This window comes from Salmo salar, unplaced genomic scaffold (genome assembly GCF_965601325.2).
Source record: "Salmo salar unplaced genomic scaffold, fSalSal1 ptg000588l, whole genome shotgun sequence".
Classification (NCBI taxonomy): domain Eukaryota; kingdom Metazoa; phylum Chordata; class Actinopteri; order Salmoniformes; family Salmonidae; genus Salmo; species Salmo salar.
The window spans coordinates 395,308-411,932 of record NW_027675428.1 but is presented as its reverse complement, the minus strand read 5'-3'; the positions used below and the strand labels follow the sequence as shown (position 1 = coordinate 411,932).

At 42.6% G+C, this 16,625-nt stretch overlaps 10 non-coding genes across 10 annotated transcripts; all 10 read left to right on the top strand.

Moving 5' to 3' along the window:
• The first annotated feature begins 3,427 nt into the window (after window positions 1–3,427).
• Window positions 3,428–3,499, top strand: trnap-ugg (transfer RNA proline (anticodon UGG)). The gene has a single exon. It is a non-coding gene; the product is annotated as a tRNA-Pro (tRNA).
• Window positions 3,500–4,836: 1,337 nt separating this feature from the next.
• Window positions 4,837–4,908, top strand: trnap-ugg (transfer RNA proline (anticodon UGG)). Its single transcript has one exon. It is a non-coding gene; the product is annotated as a tRNA-Pro (tRNA).
• Window positions 4,909–6,245: 1,337 nt separating this feature from the next.
• trnap-ugg (transfer RNA proline (anticodon UGG)) lies at window positions 6,246–6,317 on the top strand. Its single transcript has one exon. It is a non-coding gene; the product is annotated as a tRNA-Pro (tRNA).
• A 1,337-nt stretch (window positions 6,318–7,654) lies between these two features.
• trnap-ugg (transfer RNA proline (anticodon UGG)) lies at window positions 7,655–7,726 on the top strand. Its single transcript has one exon. It is a non-coding gene; the product is annotated as a tRNA-Pro (tRNA).
• Window positions 7,727–9,064: 1,338 nt separating this feature from the next.
• On the top strand, window positions 9,065–9,136 carry trnap-ugg (transfer RNA proline (anticodon UGG)). The gene has a single exon. It is a non-coding gene; the product is annotated as a tRNA-Pro (tRNA).
• Window positions 9,137–10,474: 1,338 nt separating this feature from the next.
• On the top strand, window positions 10,475–10,546 carry trnap-ugg (transfer RNA proline (anticodon UGG)). Its single transcript has one exon. It is a non-coding gene; the product is annotated as a tRNA-Pro (tRNA).
• A 1,339-nt stretch (window positions 10,547–11,885) lies between these two features.
• On the top strand, window positions 11,886–11,957 carry trnap-ugg (transfer RNA proline (anticodon UGG)). The gene has a single exon. It is a non-coding gene; the product is annotated as a tRNA-Pro (tRNA).
• Window positions 11,958–13,295: 1,338 nt separating this feature from the next.
• On the top strand, window positions 13,296–13,367 carry trnap-ugg (transfer RNA proline (anticodon UGG)). The gene has a single exon. It is a non-coding gene; the product is annotated as a tRNA-Pro (tRNA).
• A 1,338-nt stretch (window positions 13,368–14,705) lies between these two features.
• trnap-ugg (transfer RNA proline (anticodon UGG)) lies at window positions 14,706–14,777 on the top strand. Its single transcript has one exon. It is a non-coding gene; the product is annotated as a tRNA-Pro (tRNA).
• A 1,337-nt stretch (window positions 14,778–16,114) lies between these two features.
• On the top strand, window positions 16,115–16,186 carry trnap-ugg (transfer RNA proline (anticodon UGG)). The gene has a single exon. It is a non-coding gene; the product is annotated as a tRNA-Pro (tRNA).
• Window positions 16,187–16,625: the final 439 nt, after the last annotated feature.

Sequence of the window (16,625 nt, the reverse complement as noted above, 5' to 3'; positions counted from 1 at the left end):
TTTCCAGGGAGTGGTCATACGATGGTGTAGGTCAAACGGTTCAGATGCTACAGATGTTTTTGTGAGAAGACCGATTATTGGTATGTCTCATGGTTTGACAAACACCGCTCTAGCTCCACCACCATTTATTGCAGATGTGGAGGTGTAACATAAACAGTTATGGAGGCTTGAGACAGATACGACGCGTTTCAATCTCTCTAGTTGAAAACTGATCGATTTGAATGGGTATTTTTTACGTTCGTTTACTTTGATTCACGTACTGATGCATCAATCGACTCAAAATAAATGAGCTCCATTCTTTTTGAAGTTTTATTTTTTCATTTTCTCTTTTAAAATATTAATTGACCTCATTTTGCTCAATATTCATTTGTCAACACTCATCATCAGTTTGCTGTCGCGGCTTAAGAAGACAGAATGTGAAAGACACAGCAGATGAAATACAAAAGATTTGAACTGAAGCCTGGTCAACAGTTTGGAAGACTGCTATGCTCACAAGTATAGCACAAACACTCACATGAGGTTCAATCTTTCCAAGCACCATGGACAAGAACAATTGATATCCTCATTGTAATTGCCGCAGAAAGCAAAACAATTTTATTCTTGTCTAAGGCTCGTTGCTCTAGGGGTATGATTCTCGCTTTGGGTGCGAGAGGTCCCGGGTTCAAATCCCGGATGAGTCCTTTTGCAGATCTTTTAACAAGCTCAGACAGGCAGATCTCTGGCCACTGGTTGCAAACAGCCACCTCTTGGGCGCAGGACGAGGTGGCTGAATGGTTTAGGCGATGGACTCCGTATCTATTGTGATATTCACTAGTTGGCTCAATATCGCACTTCATTTAGAAAACCTGCAAAAACGAAGAGCAAATCTGACTTCCACGAACAAGGACATTTATTCCAATGTAATACACTTGAAATGACACCCAGCCCCTAAACCTAGTGAATATCTCATGCTCTGCATTGGCTGGGAATCGAACCATGGTCAACTGCTTGGAAGGCCGCTATGCTCACCACTATACCACCAATGCTATGTATAGCTCGGAAGCAACATGGAGACATCGATTCAGATCCTGGCCGTCATTTTTGTGGAAAGTGAAAATACTTTGACCAAACGGATCGTTGGTATAGTTGTACTATTATGGCTTAGGGTGCGAGAGGTCCCTGGTTAAAAAATCTATCATTTTAATCAGTACCTGTTATCTTCAGATTAGTCCCGTGACACTTGTGGAAAACGTAGGGCAAAACAGAGAACATTGTGACAAGTGGGGTCACATTAGTTTGTAGCCCAAAGATTTTGGATTCTACAAACAGAAGTTGGCACATAGAGGATTCCGACTCCAGACGAGTCCCCTGACACTTGTGGGGGACGTAGAGACCAATTGAGAACACCACCGTGTTCGTGAGGGTCTCCCCTTTCCAGGGAGTGGTCATACGATGGTGTAGGTCAAACGGTTCAGATGCTACAGATGTTTTTGTGAGAAGACCGATTATTGGTATGTCTCATGGTTTGACAAACACCGCTCTAGCTCCACCACCATTTATTGCAGATGTGGAGGTGTAACATAAACAGTTATGGAGGCTTGAGACAGATACGACGCGTTTCAATCTCTCTAGTTGAAAACTGATCGATTTGAATGGGTATTTTTTACGTTCGTTTACTTTGATTCACGTACTGATGCATCAATCGACTCAAAATAAATGAGCTCCATTCTTTTTGAAGTTTTATTTTTTCATTTTCTCTTTTAAAATATTAATTGACCTCATTTTGCTCAATATTCATTTGTCAACACTCATCATCAGTTTGCTGTCGCGGCTTAAGAAGACAGAATGTGAAAGACACAGCAGATGAAATACAAAAGATTTGAACTGAAGCCTGGTCAACAGTTTGGAAGACTGCTATGCTCACAAGTATAGCACAAACACTCACATGAGGTTCAATCTTTCCAAGCACCATGGACAAGAACAATTGATATCCTCATTGTAATTGCCGCAGAAAGCAAAACAATTTTATTCTTGTCTAAGGCTCGTTGCTCTAGGGGTATGATTCTCGCTTTGGGTGCGAGAGGTCCCGGGTTCAAATCCCGGATGAGTCCTTTTGCAGATCTTTTAACAAGCTCAGACAGGCAGATCTCTGGCCACTGGTTGCAAACAGCCACCTCTTGGGCGCAGGACGAGGTGGCTGAATGGTTTAGGCGATGGACTCCGTATCTATTGTGATATTCACTAGTTGGCTCAATATCGCACTTCATTTAGAAAACCTGCAAAAACGAAGAGCAAATCTGACTTCCACGAACAAGGACATTTATTCCAATGTAATACACTTGAAATGACACCCAGCCCCTAAACCTAGTGAATATCTCATGCTCTGCATTGGCTGGGAATCGAACCATGGTCAACTGCTTGGAAGGCCGCTATGCTCACCACTATACCACCAATGCTATGTATAGCTCGGAAGCAACATGGAGACATCGATTCAGATCCTGGCCGTCATTTTTGTGGAAAGTGAAAATACTTTGACCAAACGGATCGTTGGTATAGTTGTACTATTATGGCTTAGGGTGCGAGAGGTCCCTGGTTAAAAAATCTATCATTTTAATCAGTACCTGTTACCTTCAGATTAGTCCCGTGACACTTGTGGAAAACGTAGGGCAAAACGGAGAACATTGTGACAAGTGGGGTCACATTAGTTTGTAGCCCAAAGATCTGGATTCTACAAACAGAAGTTGGCACATAGAGGGTTCCGACTCCAGACGAGTCCCCTGACACTTGTGGGGGACGTAGAGACAAATTGAGAACACCACCGTGTTCGTGAGGGTCTCCCCTTTCCAGGGAGTGGTCATACGATGTTGTAGGTCAAACGGTTCAGATGCTACAGATGTTTTTGTGAGAAGACCGATTATTGGTATGTCTCATGGTTTGACAAACACCGCTCTAGCTCCACCACCATTTATTGCAGATGTGGAGGTGTAACATAAACAGTTATGGAGGCTTGAGACAGATACGACGCGTTTCAATCTCTCTAGTTGAAAACTGATCGATTTGAATGGGTATTTTTTACGTTCGTTTACTTTGATTCACGTACTGATGCATCAATCGACTCAAAATAAATGAGCTCCATTCTTTTTGAAGTTTTATTTTTTCATTTTCTCTTTTAAAATATTAATTGACCTCATTTTGCTCAATATTCATTTGTCAACACTCATCATCAGTTTGCTGTCGCGGCTTAAGAAGACAGAATGTGAAAGACACAGCAGATGAAATACAAAAGATTTGAACTGAAGCCTGGTCAACAGTTTGGAAGACTGCTATGCTCACAAGTATAGCACAAACACTCACATGAGGTTCAATCTTTCCAAGCACCATGGACAAGAACAATTGATATCCTCATTGTAATTGCCGCAGAAAGCAAAACAATTTTATTCTTGTCTAAGGCTCGTTGGTCTAGGGGTATGATTCTCGCTTTGGGTGCGAGAGGTCCCGGGTTCAAATCCCGGATGAGCCCTTTTGCAGATCTTTTAACAAGCTCAGACAGGCAGATCTCTGGCCACTGGTTGCAAACAGCCACCTCTTGGGCGCAGGACGAGGTGGCTGAATGGTTTAGGCGATGGACTCCGTATCTATTGTGATATTCACTAGTTGGCTCAATATCGCACTTCATTTAGAAAACCTACAAAAACGAAGAGCAAATCTGACTTCCACGAACAAGGACATTGATTCCAATGTAATACACTTGAAATGACACCCAGCCCCTAAAACTAGTGAATATCTCATGCTCTACATTGGCCAGGAATTGAACCCAGGTCAACTGCTTGGAAGGCAGCTATGCTCACCACTATACCACCAATGCTATGTATAGCTCGGAAGCAACATGGAGACATCGATTCAGATCCTGGCCGTCATTTTTGTGGAAAGTGAAAATACTTTGACCAAACGGATCGTTGGTATAGTTGTACTATTATGGCTTAGGGTGCGAGAGGTCCCTGGTTAAAAAATCTATCATTTTAATCAGTACCTGTTACCTTCAGATTAGTCCCGTGACACTTGTGGAAAACGTAGGGCAAAACGGAGAACATTGTGACAAGTGGGGTCACATTAGTTTGTAGCCCAAAGATCTGGATTCTACAAACAGAAGTTGGCACATAGAGGGTTCCGACTCCAGACGAGTCCCCTGACACTTGTGGGGGACGTAGAGACAAATTGAGAACACCACCGTGTTCGCGAGGGTCTCCCCTTTCCAGGGAGTGGTCATACGATGTTGTAGGTCAAACGGTTCAGATGCTACAGATGTTTTTGTGAGAAGACCGATTATTGGTATGTCTCATGGTTTGACAAACACCGCTCTAGCTCCACCACCATTTATTGCAGATGTGGAGGTGTAACATAAACAGTTATGGAGGCTTGAGACAGATACGACGCGTTTCAATCTCTCTAGTTGAAAACTGATCGATTTGAATGGGTATTTTTTACATTCGTTTACTTTGATTCACGTACTGATGCATCAATCGACTCAAAATAAATGAGCTCCATTCTTTTTGAAGTTTTATTTTTTCATTTTCTCTTTTAAAATATTAATTGACCTCATTTTGCTCAATATTCATTTGTCAACACTCATCATCAGTTTGCTGTCGCGGCTTAAGAAGACAGAATGTGAAAGACACAGCAGATGAAATACAAAAGATTTGAACTGAAGCCTGGTCAACAGTTTGGAAGACTGCTATGCTCACAAGTATAGCACAAACACTCACATGAGGTTCAATCTTTCCAAGCACCATGGACAAGAACAATTGATATCCTCATTGTAATTGCCGCAGAAAGCAAAACAATTTTATTCTTGTCTAAGGCTCGTTGGTCTAGGGGTATGATTCTCGCTTTGGGTGCGAGAGGTCCCGGGTTCAAATCCCGGATGAGCCCTTTTGCAGATCTTTTAACAAGCTCAGACAGGCAGATCTCTGGCCACTGGTTGCAAACAGCCACCTCTTGGGCGCAGGACGAGGTGGCTGAATGGTTTAGGCGATGGACTCCGTATCTATTGTGATATTCACTAGTTGGCTCAATATCGCACTTCATTTAGAAAACCTACAAAAACGAAGAGCAAATCTGACTTCCACGAACAAGGACATTGATTCCAATGTAATACACTTGAAATGACACCCAGCCCCTAAAACTAGTGAATATCTCATGCTCTACATTGGCCAGGAATTGAACCCAGGTCAACTGCTTGGAAGGCAGCTATGCTCACCACTATACCACCAATGCTATGTATAGCTCGGAAGCAACATGGAGACATCGATTCAGATCCTGGCCGTCATTTTTGTGGAAAGTGAAAATACTTTGACCAAACGGATCGTTGGTATAGTTGTACTATTATGGCTTAGGGTGCGAGAGGTCCCTGGTTAAAAAATCTATCATTTTAATCAGTACCTGTTACCTTCAGATTAGTCCCGTGACACTTGTGGAAAACGTAGGGCAAAACGGAGAACATTGTGACAAGTGGGGTCACATTAGTTTGTAGCCCAAAGATCTGGATTCTACAAACAGAAGTTGGCACATAGAGGGTTCCGACTCCAGACGAGTCCCCTGACACTTGTGGGGGACGTAGAGACAAATTGAGAACACCACCGTGTTCGCGAGGGTCTCCCCTTTCCAGGGAGTGGTCATACGATGTTGTAGGTCAAACGGTTCAGATGCTACAGATGTTTTTGTGAGAAGACCGATTATTGGTATGTCTCATGGTTTGACAAACACCACTCTAGCTCCACCACCATTTATTGCAGATGTGGAGGTGTAACATAAACAGTTATGGAGGCTTGAGACAGATACGACGCGTTTCAATCTCTCTAGTTGAAAACTGATCGATTTGAATGGGTATTTTTTACATTCGTTTACTTTGATTCACGTACTGATGCATCAATCGACTCAAAATAAATGAGCTCCATTCTTTTTGAAGTTTTATTTTTTCATTTTCTCTTTTAAAATATTAATTGACCTCATTTTGCTCAATATTCATTTGTCAACACTCATCATCAGTTTGCTGTCGCGGCTTAAGAAGACAGAATGTGAAAGACACAGCAGATGAAATACAAAAGATTTGAACTGAAGCCTGGTCAACAGTTTGGAAGACTGCTATGCTCACAAGTATAGCACAAACACTCACATGAGGTTCAATCTTTCCAAGCACCATGGACAAGAACAATTGATATCCTCATTGTAATTGCCGCAGAAAGCAAAACAATTTTATTCTTGTCTAAGGCTCGTTGGTCTAGGGGTATGATTCTCGCTTTGGGTGCGAGAGGTCCCGGGTTCAAATCCCGGATGAGCCCTTTTGCAGATCTTTTAACAAGCTCAGACAGGCAGATCTCTGGCCACTGGTTGCAAACAGCCACCTCTTGGGCGCAGGACGAGGTGGCTGAATGGTTTAGGCGATGGACTCCGTATCTATTGTGATATTCACTAGTTGGCTCAATATCGCACTTCATTTAGAAAACCTACAAAAACGAAGAGCAAATCTGACTTCCACGAACAAGGACATTGATTCCAATGTAATACACTTGAAATGACACCCAGCCCCTAAAACTAGTGAATATCTCATGCTCTACATTGGCCAGGAATTGAACCCAGGTCAACTGCTTGGAAGGCAGCTATGCTCACCACTATACCACCAATGCTATGTATAGCTCGGAAGCAACATGGAGACATCGATTCAGATCCTGGCCGTCATTTTTGTGGAAAGTGAAAATACTTTGACCAAACGGATCGTTGGTATAGTTGTACTATTATGGCTTAGGGTGCGAGAGGTCCCTGGTTAAAAAATCTATCATTTTAATCAATACCTGTTACCTTCAGATTAGTCCCGTGACACTTGTGGAAAACGTAGGGCAAAACGGAGAACATTGTGACAAGTGGGGTCACATTAGTTTGTAGCCCAAAGATCTGGATTCTACAAACAGAAGTTGGCACATAGAGGGTTCCGACTCCAGACGAGTCCCCTGACACTTGTGGGGGACGTAGAGACAAATTGAGAACACCACCGTGTTCGCGAGGGTCTCCCCTTTCCAGGGAGTGGTCATACGATGTTGTAGGTCAAACGGTTCAGATGCTACAGATGTTTTTGTGAGAAGACCGATTATTGGTATGTCTCATGGTTTGACAAACACCGCTCTAGCTCCACCACCATTTATTGCAGATGTGGAGGTGTAACATAAACAGTTATGGAGGCTTGAGACAGATACGACGCGTTTCAATCTCTCTAGTTGAAAACTGATCGATTTGAATGGGTATTTTTTACATTCGTTTACTTTGATTCACGTACTGATGCATCAATCGACTCAAAATAAATGAGCTCCATTCTTTTTGAAGTTTTATTTTTTCATTTTCTCTTTTAAAATATTAATTGACCTCATTTTGCTCAATATTCATTTGTCAACACTCATCATCAGTTTGCTGTCGCGGCTTAAGAAGACAGAATGTGAAAGACACAGCAGATGAAATACAAAAGATTTGAACTGAAGCCTGGTCAACAGTTTGGAAGACTGCTATGCTCACAAGTATAGCACAAACACTCACATGAGGTTCAATCTTTCCAAGCACCATGGACAAGAACAATTGATATCCTCATTGTAATTGCCGCAGAAAGCAAAACAATTTTATTCTTGTCTAAGGCTCGTTGGTCTAGGGGTATGATTCTCGCTTTGGGTGCGAGAGGTCCCGGGTTCAAATCCCGGATGAGCCCTTCTGCAGATCTTTTAACAAGCTCAGACAGGCAGATCTCTGGCCACTGGTTGCAAACAGCCGCCTCTTGGGCGCAGGACGAGGTGGCTGAATGGTTTAGGCGATGGACTGCGTATCTATTGTGATATTCACTAGTTGGCTCAATATCGCACTTCATTTAGAAAACCTGCAAAAATGAAGAGCAAATTTGACTTCCACGAACAAGGACATTGATTCCAATGTAATACACTTGAAATGACACCCAGCCCCTAAACCTAGTGAATATCTCATGCTCTGCATTGGCTGGGAATCGAACCCTGGTCAACTGCTTGGAAGGCAGCTATGCTCACCACTATACCACCAATGCTATGTGAAGCTCTTAAGCAACATGGAGACATCGATTCATATCCTGACCGTCATTTTTGTGGAAAGTGAAAATACTTTGACCAAACGGATCGTTGGTATAGTTGTACTATTATGGCTTAGGGTGCGAGAGGTCCCTGGTTAAAAAATCTATCATTTTAATCAGTACCTGTTACCTTCAGATTAGTCCCGTGACACTTGTGGAAAACGTAGGGCAAAACGGAGAACATTGTGACAAGTGGGGTCACATTAGTTTGTAGCCCAAAGATTTTGGATTCTACAAACAGAAGTTGGCACATAGAGGGTTCCGACTCCAGACGAGTCCCCTGACACTTGTGGGGGACGTAGAGACAAATTGAGAACACCACCGTGTTCGCGAGGGTCTCCCCTTTCCAGGGAGTGGTCATACGATGTTGTAGGTCAAACGGTTCAGATGCTACAGATGTTTTTGTGAGAAGACCGATTATTGGTATGTCTCATGGTTTGACAAACACCGCTCTAGCTCCACCACCATTTATTGCAGATGTGGAGGTGTAACATAAACAGTTATGGAGGCTTGAGACAGATACGACGCGTTTCAATCTCTCTAGTTGAAAACTGATCGATTTGAATGGGTATTTTTTACATTCGTTTACTTTGATTCACGTACTGATGCATCAATCGACTCAAAATAAATGAGCTCCATTCTTTTTGAAGTTTTATTTTTTCATTTTCTCTTTTAAAATATTAATTGACCTCATTTTGCTCAATATTCATTTGTCAACACTCATCATCAGTTTGCTGTCGCGGCTTAAGAAGACAGAATGTGAAAGACACAGCAGATGAAATACAAAAGATTTGAACTGAAGCCTGGTCAACAGTTTGGAAGACTGCTATGCTCACAAGTATAGCACAAACACTCACATGAGGTTCAATCTTTCCAAGCACCATGGACAAGAACAATTGATATCCTCATTGTAATTGCCGCAGAAAGCAAAACAATTTTATTCTTGTCTAAGGCTCGTTGGTCTAGGGGTATGATTCTCGCTTTGGGTGCGAGAGGTCCCGGGTTCAAATCCCGGATGAGCCCTTTTGCAGATCTTTTAACAAGCTCAGACAGGCAGATCTCTGGCCACTGGTTGCAAACAGCCGCCTCTTGGGCGCAGGACGAGGTGGCTGAATGGTTTAGGCGATGGACTGCGTATCTATTGTGATATTCACTAGTTGGCTCAATATCGCACTTCATTTAGAAAACCTGCAAAAATGAAGAGCAAATTTGACTTCCACGAACAAGGACATTGATTCCAATGTAATACACTTGAAATGACACCCAGCCCCTAAACCTAGTGAATATCTCATGCTCTGCATTGGCTGGGAATCGAACCCTGGTCAACTGCTTGGAAGGCAGCTATGCTCACCACTATACCACCAATGCTATGTGAAGCTCTTAAGCAACATGGAGACATCGATTCATATCCTGACCGTCATTTTTGTGGAAAGTGAAAATACTTTGACCAAACGGATCGTTGGTATAGTTGTACTATTATGGCTTAGGGTGCGAGAGGTCCCTGGTTAAAAAATCTATCATTTTAATCAGTACCTGTTACCTTCAGATTAGTCCCGTGACACTTGTGGAAAACGTAGGGCAAAACGGAGAACATTGTGACAAGTGGGGTCACATTAGTTTGTAGCCCAAAGATTTTGGATTCTACAAACAGAAGTTGGCACATAGAGGGTTCCGACTCCAGACGAGTCCCCTGACACTTGTGGGGGACGTAGAGACAAATTGAGAACACCACCGTGTTCGTGAGGGTCTCCCCTTTCCAGGGAGTGGTCATACGATGGTGTAGGTCAAACGGTTCAGATGCTACAGATGTTTTTGTGAGAAGACCGATTATTGGTATGTCTCATGGTTTGACAAACACCGCTCTAGCTCCACCACCATTTATTGCAGATGTGGAGGTGTAACATAAACAGTTATGGAGGCTTGAGACAGATACGACGCGTTTCAATCTCTCTAGTTGAAAACTGATCGATTTGAATGGGTATTTTTTACTTTCGTTTACTTTGATTCACGTACTGATGCATCAATCGACTCAAAATAAATGAGCTCCATTCTTTTTTAAGTTTTATTTTTTCATTTTCTCTTTTAAAATATTAATTGACCTCATTTTGCTCAATATTCATTTGTCAACACTCATCATCAGTTTGCTGTCGCGGCTTAAGAAGACAGAATGTGAAAGACACAGCAGATGAAATACAAAAGATTTGAACTGAAGCCTGGTCAACAGTTTGGAAGACTGCTATGCTCACAAGTATAGCACAAACACTCACATGAGGTTCAATCTTTCCAAGCACCATGGACAAGAACAATTGATATCCTCATTGTAATTGCCGCAGAAAGCAAAACAATTTTATTCTTGTCTAAGGCTGGTTGGTCTAGGGGTATGATTCTCGCTTTGGGTGCGAGAGGTCCCGGGTTCAAATCCCGGATGAGCCCTTTTGCAGATCTTTTAACAAGCTCAGACAGGCAGATCTCTTGCCACTGGTTGCAAACAGCCACCTCTTGGGCGCAGGACGAGGTGGCTGAATGGTTTAGGCGATGGACTGCGTATCTATTGTGATATTCACTAGTTGGCTCAATATCGCACTTCATTTAGAAAACCTGCAAAAACGAAGAGCAAATCTGACTTCCACGAACAAGGACATTGATTCCAATGTAATACACTTGAAATGACACCCAGCCTCTAAACCTAGTGAATATCTCATGCTCTGCATTGGCTGGGAATCGAACCCTGGTCAACTGCTTGGAAGGCAGCTAGGGCTCACCACTATACCACCAATGCTATGTGAAGCTCTTAAGCAACATGGAGACATCGATTCATATCCTGACCGTCATTTTTGTGGAAAGTGAAAATACTTTGACCAAACGGATCGTTGGTATAGTTGTACTATTATGGCTTAGGGTGCGAGAGGTCCCTGGTTAAAAAATCTATCATTTTAATCAGTACCTGTTATCTTCAGATTAGTCCCGTGACACTTGTGGAAAACGTAGGGCAAAACAGAGAACATTGTGACAAGTGGGGTCACATTAGTTTGTAGCCCAAAGATTTTGGATTCTACAAACAGAAGTTGGCACATAGAGGGTTCCGACTCCAGACGAGTCCCCTGACACTTGTGGGGGACGTAGAGACAAATTGAGAACACCACCGTGTTCGTGAGGGTCTCCCCTTTCCAGGGAGTGGTCATACGATGTTGTAGGTCAAACGGTTCAGATGCTACAGATGTTTTTGTGAGAAGACCGATTATTGGTATGTCTCATGGTTTGACAAACACCGCTCTAGCTCCACCACCATTTATTGCAGATGTGGAGGTGTAACATAAACAGTTATGGAGGCTTGAGACAGATACGACGCGTTTCAATCTCTCTAGTTGAAAACTGATCGATTTGAATGGGTATTTTTTACATTCGTTTACTTTGATTCACGTACTGATGCATCAATCGACTCAAAATAAATGAGCTCCATTCTTTTTGAAGTTTTATTTTTTCATTTTCTCTTTTAAAATATTAATTGACCTCATTTTGCTCAATATTCATTTGTCAACACTCATCATCAGTTTGCTGTCGCGGCTTAAGAAGACAGAATGTGAAAGACACAGCAGATGAAATACAAAAGATTTGAACTGAAGCCTGGTCAACAGTTTGGAAGACTGCTATGCTCACAAGTATAGCACAAACACTCACATGAGGTTCAATCTTTCCAAGCACCATGGACAAGAACAATTGATATCCTCATTGTAATTGCCGCAGAAAGCAAAACAATTTTATTCTTGTCTAAGGCTCGTTGGTCTAGGGGTATGATTCTCGCTTTGGGTGCGAGAGGTCCCGGGTTCAAATCCCGGATGAGCCCTTTTGCAGATCTTTTAACAAGCTCAGACAGGCAGATCTCTGGCCACTGGTTGCAAACAGCCGCCTCTTGGGCGCAGGACGAGGTGGCTGAATGGTTTAGGCGATGGACTGCGTATCTATTGTGATATTCACTAGTTGGCTCAATATCGCACTTCATTTAGAAAACCTGCAAAAATGAAGAGCAAATTTGACTTCCACGAACAAGGACATTGATTCCAATGTAATACACTTGAAATGACACCCAGCCCCTAAACCTAGTGAATATCTCATGCTCTGCATTGGCTGGGAATCGAACCCTGGTCAACTGCTTGGAAGGCAGCTATGCTCACCACTATACCACCAATGCTATGTGAAGCTCTTAAGCAACATGGAGACATCGATTCATATCCTGACCGTCATTTTTGTGGAAAGTGAAAATACTTTGACCAAACGGATCGTTGGTATAGTTGTACTATTATGGCTTAGGGTGCGAGAGGTCCCTGGTTAAAAAATCTATCATTTTAATCAGTACCTGTTATCTTCAGATTAGTCCCGTGACACTTGTGGAAAACGTAGGGCAAAACAGAGAACATTGTGACAAGTGGGGTCACATTAGTTTGTAGCCCAAAGATTTTGGATTCTACAAACAGAAGTTGGCACATAGAGGGTTCCGACTCCAGACGAGTCCCCTGACACTTGTGGGGGACGTAGAGACAAATTGAGAACACCACCGTGTTCGTGAGGGTCTCCCCTTTCCAGGGAGTGGTCATACGATGTTGTAGGTCAAACGGTTCAGATGCTACAGATGTTTTTGTGAGAAGACCGATTATTGGTATGTCTCATGGTTTGACAAACACCGCTCTAGCTCCACCACCATTTATTGCAGATGTGGAGGTGTAACATAAACAGTTATGGAGGCTTGAGACAGATACGACGCGTTTCAATCTCTCTAGTTGAAAACTGATCGATTTGAATGGGTATTTTTTACATTCGTTTACTTTGATTCACGTACTGATGCATCAATCGACTCAAAATAAATGAGCTCCATTCTTTTTGAAGTTTTATTTTTTCATTTTCTCTTTTAAAATATTAATTGACCTCATTTTGCTCAATATTCATTTGTCAACACTCATCATCAGTTTGCTGTCGCGGCTTAAGAAGACAGAATGTGAAAGACACAGCAGATGAAATACAAAAGATTTGAACTGAAGCCTGGTCAACAGTTTGGAAGACTGCTATGCTCACAAGTATAGCACAAACACTCACATGAGGTTCAATCTTTCCAAGCACCATGGACAAGAACAATTGATATCCTCATTGTAATTGCCGCAGAAAGCAAAACAATTTTATTCTTGTCTAAGGCTCGTTGGTCTAGGGGTATGATTCTCGCTTTGGGTGCGAGAGGTCCCGGGTTCAAATCCCGGATGAGCCCTTTTGCAGATCTTTTAACAAGCTCAGACAGGCAGATCTCTGGCCACTGGTTGCAAACAGCCGCCTCTTGGGCGCAGGACGAGGTGGCTGAATGGTTTAGGCGATGGACTGCGTATCTATTGTGATATTCACTAGTTGGCTCAATATCGCACTTCATTTAGAAAACCTGCAAAAATGAAGAGCAAATTTGACTTCCACGAACAAGGACATTGATTCCAATGTAATACACTTGAAATGACACCCAGCCCCTAAACCTAGTGAATATCTCATGCTCTGCATTGGCTGGGAATCGAACCCTGGTCAACTGCTTGGAAGGCAGCTATGCTCACCACTATACCACCAATGCTATGTGAAGCTCTTAAGCAACATGGAGACATCGATTCATATCCTGACCGTCATTTTTGTGGAAAGTGAAAATACTTTGACCAAACGGATCGTTGGTATAGTTGTACTATTATGGCTTAGGGTGCGAGAGGTCCCTGGTTAAAAAATCTATCATTTTAATCAGTACCTGTTATCTTCAGATTAGTCCCGTGACACTTGTGGAAAACGTAGGGCAAAACAGAGAACATTGTGACAAGTGGGGTCACATTAGTTTGTAGCCCAAAGATTTTGGATTCTACAAACAGAAGTTGGCACATAGAGGGTTCCGACTCCAGACGAGTCCCCTGACACTTGTGGGGGACGTAGAGACAAATTGAGAACACCACCGTGTTCGTGAGGGTCTCCCCTTTCCAGGGAGTGGTCATACGATGTTGTAGGTCAAACGGTTCAGATGCTACAGATGTTTTTGTGAGAAGACCGATTATTGGTATGTCTCATGGTTTGACAAACACCGCTCTAGCTCCACCACCATTTATTGCAGATGTGGAGGTGTAACATAAACAGTTATGGAGGCTTGAGACAGATACGACGCGTTTCAATCTCTCTAGTTGAAAACTGATCGATTTGAATGGGTATTTTTTACATTCGTTTACTTTGATTCACGTACTGATGCATCAATCGACTCAAAATAAATGAGCTCCATTCTTTTTGAAGTTTTATTTTTTCATTTTCTCTTTTAAAATATTAATTGACCTCATTTTGCTCAATATTCATTTGTCAACACTCATCATCAGTTTGCTGTCGCGGCTTAAGAAGACAGAATGTGAAAGACACAGCAGATGAAATACAAAAGATTTGAACTGAAGCCTGGTCAACAGTTTGGAAGACTGCTATGCTCACAAGTATAGCACAAACACTCACATGAGGTTCAATCTTTCCAAGCACCATGGACAAGAACAATTGATATCCTCATTGTAATTGCCGCAGAAAGCAAAACAATTTTATTCTTGTCTAAGGCTCGTTGGTCTAGGGGTATGATTCTCGCTTTGGGTGCGAGAGGTCCCGGGTTCAAATCCCGGATGAGCCCTTTTGCAGATCTTTTAACAAGCTCAGACAGGCAGATCTCTGGCCACTGGTTGCAAACAGCCACCTCTTGGGCGCAGGACGAGGTGGCTGAATGGTTTAGGCGATGGACTCCGTATCTATTGTGATATTCACTAGTTGGCTCAATATCGCACTTCATTTAGAAAACCTACAAAAACGAAGAGCAAATCTGACTTCCACGAACAAGGACATTGATTCCAATGTAATACACTTGAAATGACACCCAGCCCCTAAAACTAGTGAATATCTCATGCTCTACATTGGCCAGGAATTGAACCCAGGTCAACTGCTTGGAAGGCAGCTATGCTCACCACTATACCACCAATGCTATGTATAGCTCGGAAGCAACATGGAGACATCGATTCAGATCCTGGCCGTCATTTTTGTGGAAAGTGAAAATACTTTGACCAAACGGATCGTTGGTATAGTTGTACTATTATGGCTTAGGGTGCGAGAGGTCCCTGGTTAAAAAATCTATCATTTTAATCAGTACCTGTTACCTTCAGATTAGTCCCGTGACACTTGTGGAAAACGTAGGGCAAAACGGAGAACATTGTGACAAGTGGGGTCACATTAGTTTGTAGCCCAAAGATCTGGATTCTACAAACAGAAGTTGGCACATAGAGGGTTCCGACTCCAGACGAGTCCCCTGACACTTGTGGGGGACGTAGAGACAAATTGAGAACACCACCGTGTTCGCGAGGGTCTCCCCTTTCCAGGGAGTGGTCATACGATGTTGTAGGTCAAACGGTTCAGATGCTACAGATGTTTTTGTGAGAAGACCGATTATTGGTATGTCTCATGGTTTGACAAACACCGCTCTAGCTCCACCACCATTTATTGCAGATGTGGAGGTGTAACATAAACAGTTATGGAGGCTTGAGACAGATACGACGCGTTTCAATCTCTCTAGTTGAAAACTGATCGATTTGAATGGGTATTTTTTACATTCGTTTACTTTGATTCACGTACTGATGCATCAATCGACTCAAAATAAATGAGCTCCATTCTTTTTGAAGTTTTATTTTTTCATTTTCTCTTTTAAAATATTAATTGACCTCATTTTGCTCAATATTCATTTGTCAACACTCATCATCAGTTTGCTGTCGCGGCTTAAGAAGACAGAATGTGAAAGACACAGCAGATGAAATACAAAAGATTTGAACTGAAGCCTGGTCAACAGTTTGGAAGACTGCTATGCTCACAAGTATAGCACAAACACTCACATGAGGTTCAATCTTTCCAAGCACCATGGACAAGAACAATTGATATCCTCATTGTAATTGCCGCAGAAAGCAAAACAATTTTATTCTTGTCTAAGGCTCGTTGGTCTAGGGGTATGATTCTCGCTTTGGGTGCGAGAGGTCCCGGGTTCAAATCCCGGATGAGCCCTTTTGCAGATCTTTTAACAAGCTCAGACAGGCAGATCTCTGGCCACTGGTTGCAAACAGCCGCCTCTTGGGCGCAGGACGAGGTGGCTGAATGGTTTAGGCGATGGACTGCGTATCTATTGTGATATTCACTAGTTGGCTCAATATCGCACTTCATTTAGAAAACCTGCAAAAATGAAGAGCAAATTTGACTTCCACGAACAAGGACATTGATTCCAATGTAATACACTTGAAATGACACCCAGCCCCTAAACCTAGTGAATATCTCATGCTCTGCATTGGCTGGGAATCGAACCCTGGTCAACTGCTTGGAAGGCAGCTATGCTCACCACTATACCACCAATGCTATGTGAAGCTCTTAAGCAACATGGAGACATCGATTCATATCCTGACCGTCATTTTTGTGGAAAGTGAAAATACTTTGACCAAACGGATCGTTG